At 40.3% G+C, this 6,752-nt stretch overlaps 1 long non-coding RNA gene across 1 annotated transcript; it reads right to left on the bottom strand.

Annotated features, from left to right (window-relative positions):
• Positions 1 to 1,707: 1,707 nt before the first annotated feature.
• Positions 1,708 to 6,750, bottom strand: LOC118724931. The gene is made up of 2 exons (XR_004989730.2): positions 6,260 to 6,750; positions 1,708 to 1,899 (listed from the first exon to the last, which is right to left on the bottom strand). It is a non-coding gene; the product is annotated as an uncharacterized LOC118724931 (long non-coding RNA).
• Between the last annotated feature and the right edge of the window lie 2 nt (positions 6,751 to 6,752).

The following is a 6,752-nucleotide window of genomic DNA, read 5'->3' as shown; positions in this document are numbered from 1 at the left end:
GATATTTAAGTGCAAAATTATTATCTTCAACATACACTCAACTATGACATGATTGTACCATTCATAAATTATAGATTTATTAACTATATTAAATCACAGTACCTTAGGAGCCTGTGGGGGATCATATACTGAGTCATATACTGGGACCCAAACACAAAACACGTGTAAAATGATCTTTCCATCCATCTATGTATGAAAAAATCGATGGAGAAACTCTGGAGAGATCATGTCAGAAGTCCAGGCCACAGAAAATGGCCATTTTTCAGGGCTACCAACTACCCACTCCATATCCTCTTTCCACGATAAGCCATGGAAAAATCATAGCCCAGATTTAAACCAGAGCATCCACATTCTGGATCCAGCTCTGTCAGTGATTCAGTATATGAGGCAAATATATTCTGCTTGGGCCTCAATTTCTAATTATACAAAATCAGTAGAATTGGATTGGATAATTGCTAAGGATCTAGTATATTATGTAACTAGCTCCACCTCTCCTTGCCCATGGGGTATGAATAATATTCCAGAAGGTCTAAGCCAGTGGAGAGATGGTGATGTTTCAGAGGTCACTGCTGTTAAAGGCCTTATTTTATCTAGACAATCAGATCTGAAAATTTTTAGACCTTTATTTTTCAAGAATGAAGATTTTAAAATTATAGGAAATATTTTTTTAAATATAGAAAATAGTAATTTTATAGAAAATATCTCTTTCATTGACTTTAAGTTTCTTCTGATAGGTCAAGCTTTTTTTTTTTTTTTTTTTTTAAGGGCAAACTCTCATCTATAATTTCCTCTGACTTCAAATAATTACATTCAATGCAGTGATTGCTGGGTTACCTCTGAGTTTCTTACCAGGAATCAATCAATCTCTCTCTCTCTCTCTCTCTCTCTCTCTCCTCTCTTCACATTAGGATATATTTAATTTTTGCACATGCACAGGGCTCAGTGGCTTAAAGACTGCCCAGTTTACAAGTTTTATCTCCTTTCTATCATTAACTAGGACAGTTTCCAAAAACAAACAAAACTACAGAAGAATTCTAGGGCAGAAAAAACACTTGGGAATTGTCACATCTGATTCTGAATGCTGGAGATCAAAAGTATAAGGTCTTAGAAAATGCCTCTTCCAACTCCTAACATTTGAAATCTTCAAATGGCTTTTGGACCCACTCAGCATAATCTCAGACTTTGGTCTACAATTGGTTAAAAATTGATAGAAGTGAGGATTCTGGAATTGCCTTCTTTACTTAGAAGTTTACAATCTAACCCTTTCCCCGACTCCAGGTACACAAATACACAAAGCTCCTTTCCATCTCTGCCCCCCACCCTAAAATTATGTAAATATGTATTTAGATACATGGGTATAGAATTTTGAACAAATAGATATCATGCATATCATCTGGGTTATTCCTTCACATAGTCAAGGAAACTGAGTCTTGACAAGTGGTTTTGCTCTAGGTCCCATAAGGACTTCCAGGCAGAACGTAATTAGAAACCAAGACTTTTTTGGCAATCTATCCAGTGCCCGCACTTACCCCCCCCCCCCCGCCCCGCCCCCCCCCTCCCGCAAATACACACACACACACACACACACACACACACACACACAAAACCTCATACTATGCCCCTGTGGAGTTACACGTTTGTGTGTGTGTCTATAGGTACATATGCAACCTAGACACCGACATGTAGGAAACATTCACCAAACATCTGTAGTCTGACCACAGGGAACAGTTTAATGACTCGAATTTCAGGCAGTAGAAAGGTTCCTGCGGGTGGAAGCTGAAATAAACAAGAAAAGCCACTGTGGAGATGTGAATGGAAAAGTACCAAGCACTCCCTCCCTCTGCACATTCTTCTGCTCTCCAGCTCTCCCCTGCCATCAAGCCGGCTTCAGATAGGCTTCTGCGTGGTCAGGTGTACAGAGGGCGGTGTGGAGAAGAAAGAAAAAAAAAATTCAGGCACAACATGCAAATCAAGTTTTTCCACTTCCAGCCTTAAGTAGTAAAGACAGCAAAGTACAGCATGGGGCAGAACTCCTCCACCCTGAGTTTACAAACACTCAAGCGCTTCCCTCCTCTCATCCTTTTCAGAGTCCAGCTGCTGCTTTCCTTCATGCGAAGGTTTCATAGGAAGTGAAAACCCTGCTATTCAAAACAGTGATCGAATGCAATAAACAAATGATTACATGCTCCCCCATACTTCTCTATTTTAAGCTCCCGATATTTATTTCCATTTCATGTAAATGGGGAAAGTGTGGAAAAATCAGTGTTTGGGGGGAAAATTCTGAGCTAGGATGAAAAGAAAAAAGTCTTAGAATAATACAGGCTGAAAGCAGGAAGCATATGGATCAAAATTAAACGTCAACACTTTTTCAGAAAGTAAGTGGCTGGATATCATCTTTTTTTTCTTCTTTTTTTTTATGTCTCAAAACTTTCTGCTCCCTATTTCTGAAAAATATCAAGAAAGCTCCTTTTTTTTCTCCAATGATAATAGACTGAGCTTGCTTGCCATAGCTCTAAATGAAGGATTTGAAATAAAATGAATAGGTAAAATTGTTCATGTCAGGTAGATAACATCTCTCATATCCATCAAAAATAGTGTCACTTACGGCAGCACAGGTTGCAAGCATAACCAAATTCAAATGACCATTAATACTCCTCATGATTTGGAGTTTGTTCTGAGAACCACTTTATAATTTACACAGTGCCCTAAGCAGCCTTGCTTCCCCTAACTCTGCCAGAAAACGAGATAACCTCCTCCAGATCCAGATAGTCATATCCTCTGATTCTCTAAAATGACACAGGACATAAAAACACAAAGACCCCCCTTTCAGCTGTGTTCCTGGGGTCATGCAAGTCTACAACTGAGGGCCAGCTTCTCCCGATAGAAGGAAACCTGGGGGAGTTGTGTTATTAATGGGCAAGGCTCCTTTCAGCTTGAAAGTCTGTAATTCTGTAATGTGGTAATTTATAGATCTGCCCAAGTAGATCTATAACAGGGAAAACAATTTCTCTGTTTGGAGCCCCCTTAGAATGAGACCAGACAATGTTTATTCCAACAATAGGTTCCTTTCCAGCTATGACTGAATTGTGAAGAAGATTTCATGAGTAGAACTGAATGCAAAAATCTGTTCTTTCCCTTAACTAGTTGTAACATTAGGACCACAATATTTTGTTTTATAACAAAGCTTATATTTACCCACTAGCTACAATTAGGAACCTATTACTATGGCCAGTCCACCGAGCAAAGGGGCTGCGCTGGTCCCCTATGCAGAGTATTAATAACCAGTAGAGTCATTAAATCATAGGACTGGTTGATACACAGTCCTCCATATATCGCCAGGAATCACACATACGACTCCAGACAAGGAATCTCTCTTTAGAGTTCCTTCAGGATGATTTAAAAGAATTTTAATATATTCAAGTCAATCCTATCTTTAATCCTACAACGGTAGCACTGCCGTAGTGAGGGAGACTCACATGGTGATGCAAACTGGTTATTAACGGGGAGTGATTAAAATGAGAGAAGAAAGAACATGCTGGAAGAAATATAATTGGTATAAAATTTGATAAAGTTTATTCCTAGGAATTGAAAAAAAAATGAGAGGTGGGTGCCCAATTTTTCCTTACTACTCATTCAATAGAGAGGAAGGGGCTTACCTAAAAGTAAATCTCTACCTTTGGAATATTTTCAATAATTTTTTTTCTTGTAATGGTCTGCTTTGACCAATTTCTTTGAGGGTAAACTGTTTGATTTGACAGGGGGGAAAAAAGAAGGAAAGAGAAAGAAAGAAAGAAAGAAAGAAAGAAAGAAAGAAAGAAAGAAAGGAAGGAAGGAAGGAGGAAGGAAGGAAGGAAAGGAAGAAGGAAGGAAGGAAGGAGGAAGGAAGGAAGGAAGGAAGGAAGAAGGAAGAAGGAAGAAGGAAGAAAGAAAGGAAGAAAGAAGGAAGAAAGGAAGAAAGAAAGGAAGAAATGAAAGCAGGACTCTGGAACTTGGTCTCAGAAATAATATGCTGAGAAGCTTTGAGGTCCCTGGTGATGAGGTTAATCATCTCTAAATCAAGCCTGGTGGGGTTCTCTGTCCTAGTGCTCCCTGCAGAGAATTAAAGAGGACTGAGGTACAAGAAGGGTGAATTCCTTCCCAGCCCCCATTCGTGTTAGTTCTATTGCCAGAGGGAGCAGATTTCCCTTTGCTCTGCAGCGCCCCCATGGGGCTAAGATTGAAGTAGCAAAGAGAACTCAGAAGGGACAAGCTTGAATGTGTTAAAAGTTAGGGTTGGGGGAGGGACCAATGAGACCAGAAGGCAACTTTTGCAAGAAAAATGTTCAAAAATCATAAAACCTCGTTGTACTATCAATAATAAGGCATATCCATACAATTCACATTCCAAACCATATAGATACTCCCAAGAGCCCCTAAAGTTCTTATTGCTCATAAAATAAAATAAAAAATACCACACATATAAATACACAAAGAAAACCCCTTCAGTAAACTTGGGGGTGTCATTTTGAATCCAGTAGGATTCATTTAAAACTCTTTAAAAATGAGAGGTAACAAGATGATAAAACAAAAACAAAAACAAAAAAGGGATAAGCCTCTGGCAGAATGAATCTGAGACTTGACAATATCATATGTCTTTAAGGGTAAAATGTTTACTTCAACAATAGTGATAGAATTAGGCCTATGCATATTTTTCAAAAATCTGTCACATGACATGCTTTTCCAAGAGGCTGTAAATAAGTATTAAACCATTCAGATTTCTCAGCGATGGACCTGCATATTTCCTAAGCTCCAGACTGTGTAGAAAAGAATCACCTCCTTCAGACCTCTTCTGGTACTAAAACCCCCAACATAGCCTTTAAAAAAAGGGGGCTGCATCAACCACAGCATTGTGAGCAATAGATATGAACTTCTAATACATTTCTTTTGGGAAAGAGATCCCAAATATCCCAGGAAACAGCCAGCAATCTTTCCTAGCTCTGCTCACATCTCCATTATAAACACAAATTGGAGGGATGGAGAGGTCGATTATTTTGGATGATATCGTTATTGGAAATTAATGTGCGCAGAAATTTTGTGAAACCTTTAAGAACTCGTCTGTAATTTAATGAGTTGCCGGAAGGACTCTCATAGCCAAAGCTCAGAACAGCCTGACCTTTGAAATCTGCTTCTGGTCCAAACATTTTGGGTTAATTCTTGAGGAATCTGAAATATTATTTTCCCCTCACACCCCTTTTTTTAAGAGAGAGACATTAAAGAAACAAGAGTCTCCCTCATTCAGGGATGAGTAGGAGGGGGGAAAAAACCCAACCAACATTTAAATAGGGAAACTGGCAGTTCTGAATAAACAAACCAAGGCCCACAGTGAAATGATTCTGCACTGCATTTGCCTTTAAAAAAAAAAAAAAAAGAAAGAAAGAAAGAAAGGAAGAAAGATTTCCCCTTTCTCCTCCTCCTCCCAACTGAGCTTGAAAGCTGAGAACTGTGCTGCGTGCAGCGCATTATGGTTGTAGCACAGTCTGTTCTAAATACGCGCAGTATCTGTGATTCTGGCATGGCAGGCCTTTAGAATTCCCTCCGGCTGATGTCTTAGAACACAGACAGAAGAGATTTTTGACAACGACCTTGAAACCAGACAGGAGTGGGGGTGGGGGATGGGGAGGAATCAAGACTTTAGGAAAAAAGCAAAACAAAAACAGGTATTTGGCTCACAGAATTTTGTAAAACACATGCATACACATACTTAAATACACACAGGTTTTTGCAGCAAAAAAATGTCCTAAGTGTACAATAACAGAAAGAGTAAACCCACCACTTGCTGTCCTGGAAAGAAACAAACCCAAACAAAACAAATCCTCTGAACAGCACTTAAGTGCAGGAGAGCCTCCTCTCAGTAAAAGTCCAAGGGGAAAAACAAAATTGCACCAAAAAAAAAAAAAAAAAAGTGGGGGTTGGGTTGCTTACATACAACCAAAAATTTCAGCTTCTTTCAGTAATAGCATCGGTATTAAAATAGCACATCTTTAAAAGGCTTGAGAGATTAGGGAAACACACACACACACACACACACACACCACGACACCCAGATCCAACCTTTGCGGGATCCTACGATTTACGTAACACCACAAACTTGCAGAAGGCAAACATCAGAAGCAAAAATCCGAAAACCATCAACAGACAACCACCAAAAAAAATCCCAGCCCATCACATTGACAAGGAAAACAAAACCGGCCCCAAATAAAAATAAAGCAAAGGAACCCACCGAAGAAAAACTGCTTGGCAAATATTTTTCTCGTAGTGCCTACTATGCTAGCTGCAAAGAGCTGTGGTGATTTGGGTTTTTTTTCCCCCTCTCTCTCTCACTCGCTTCTAAACCTGGCATAGACAACAGACTTTTGCCCACGGTTCGGATCTCTCGCTCCCCTTTCCGTGTGATTTAGTTCCAGGAGCTGAGTTTATGGGCAAGAAGAGGAGGAATGAGCCCCAGACCCCAGGAAAGCAAAAGCGCACTCCCCCCTCTTATGTCACCGAATAGCAAATTAGTTCTCAGAATTCCAGAGGCCGAGCTTTGCTACAGCGAAGGCGCCGACGTCACAGAGGGGCTGCCCACGTGACGCTGGCGGAGCAGGCTGTACCACAGTCCTGGGTCCGGGGAGGGGGGTCCCCTGTCCGCCCCCTTTAGCCTGGGACCAGAACCTCCAAATCAGAGGCGTCCAGCCCATGAGAACCCCTAAATATGCCGGTAGGTGGAAAAT

Source organism: Pipistrellus kuhlii, unplaced genomic scaffold, assembly GCF_014108245.1.
Source record: "Pipistrellus kuhlii isolate mPipKuh1 unplaced genomic scaffold, mPipKuh1.p scaffold_m20_p_2, whole genome shotgun sequence".
NCBI lineage: Eukaryota > Metazoa > Chordata > Mammalia > Chiroptera > Vespertilionidae > Pipistrellus > Pipistrellus kuhlii.
The sequence above is the reverse complement of the archived record's forward strand: the minus strand, read 5'-3'. Positions and strand labels throughout refer to the sequence as shown.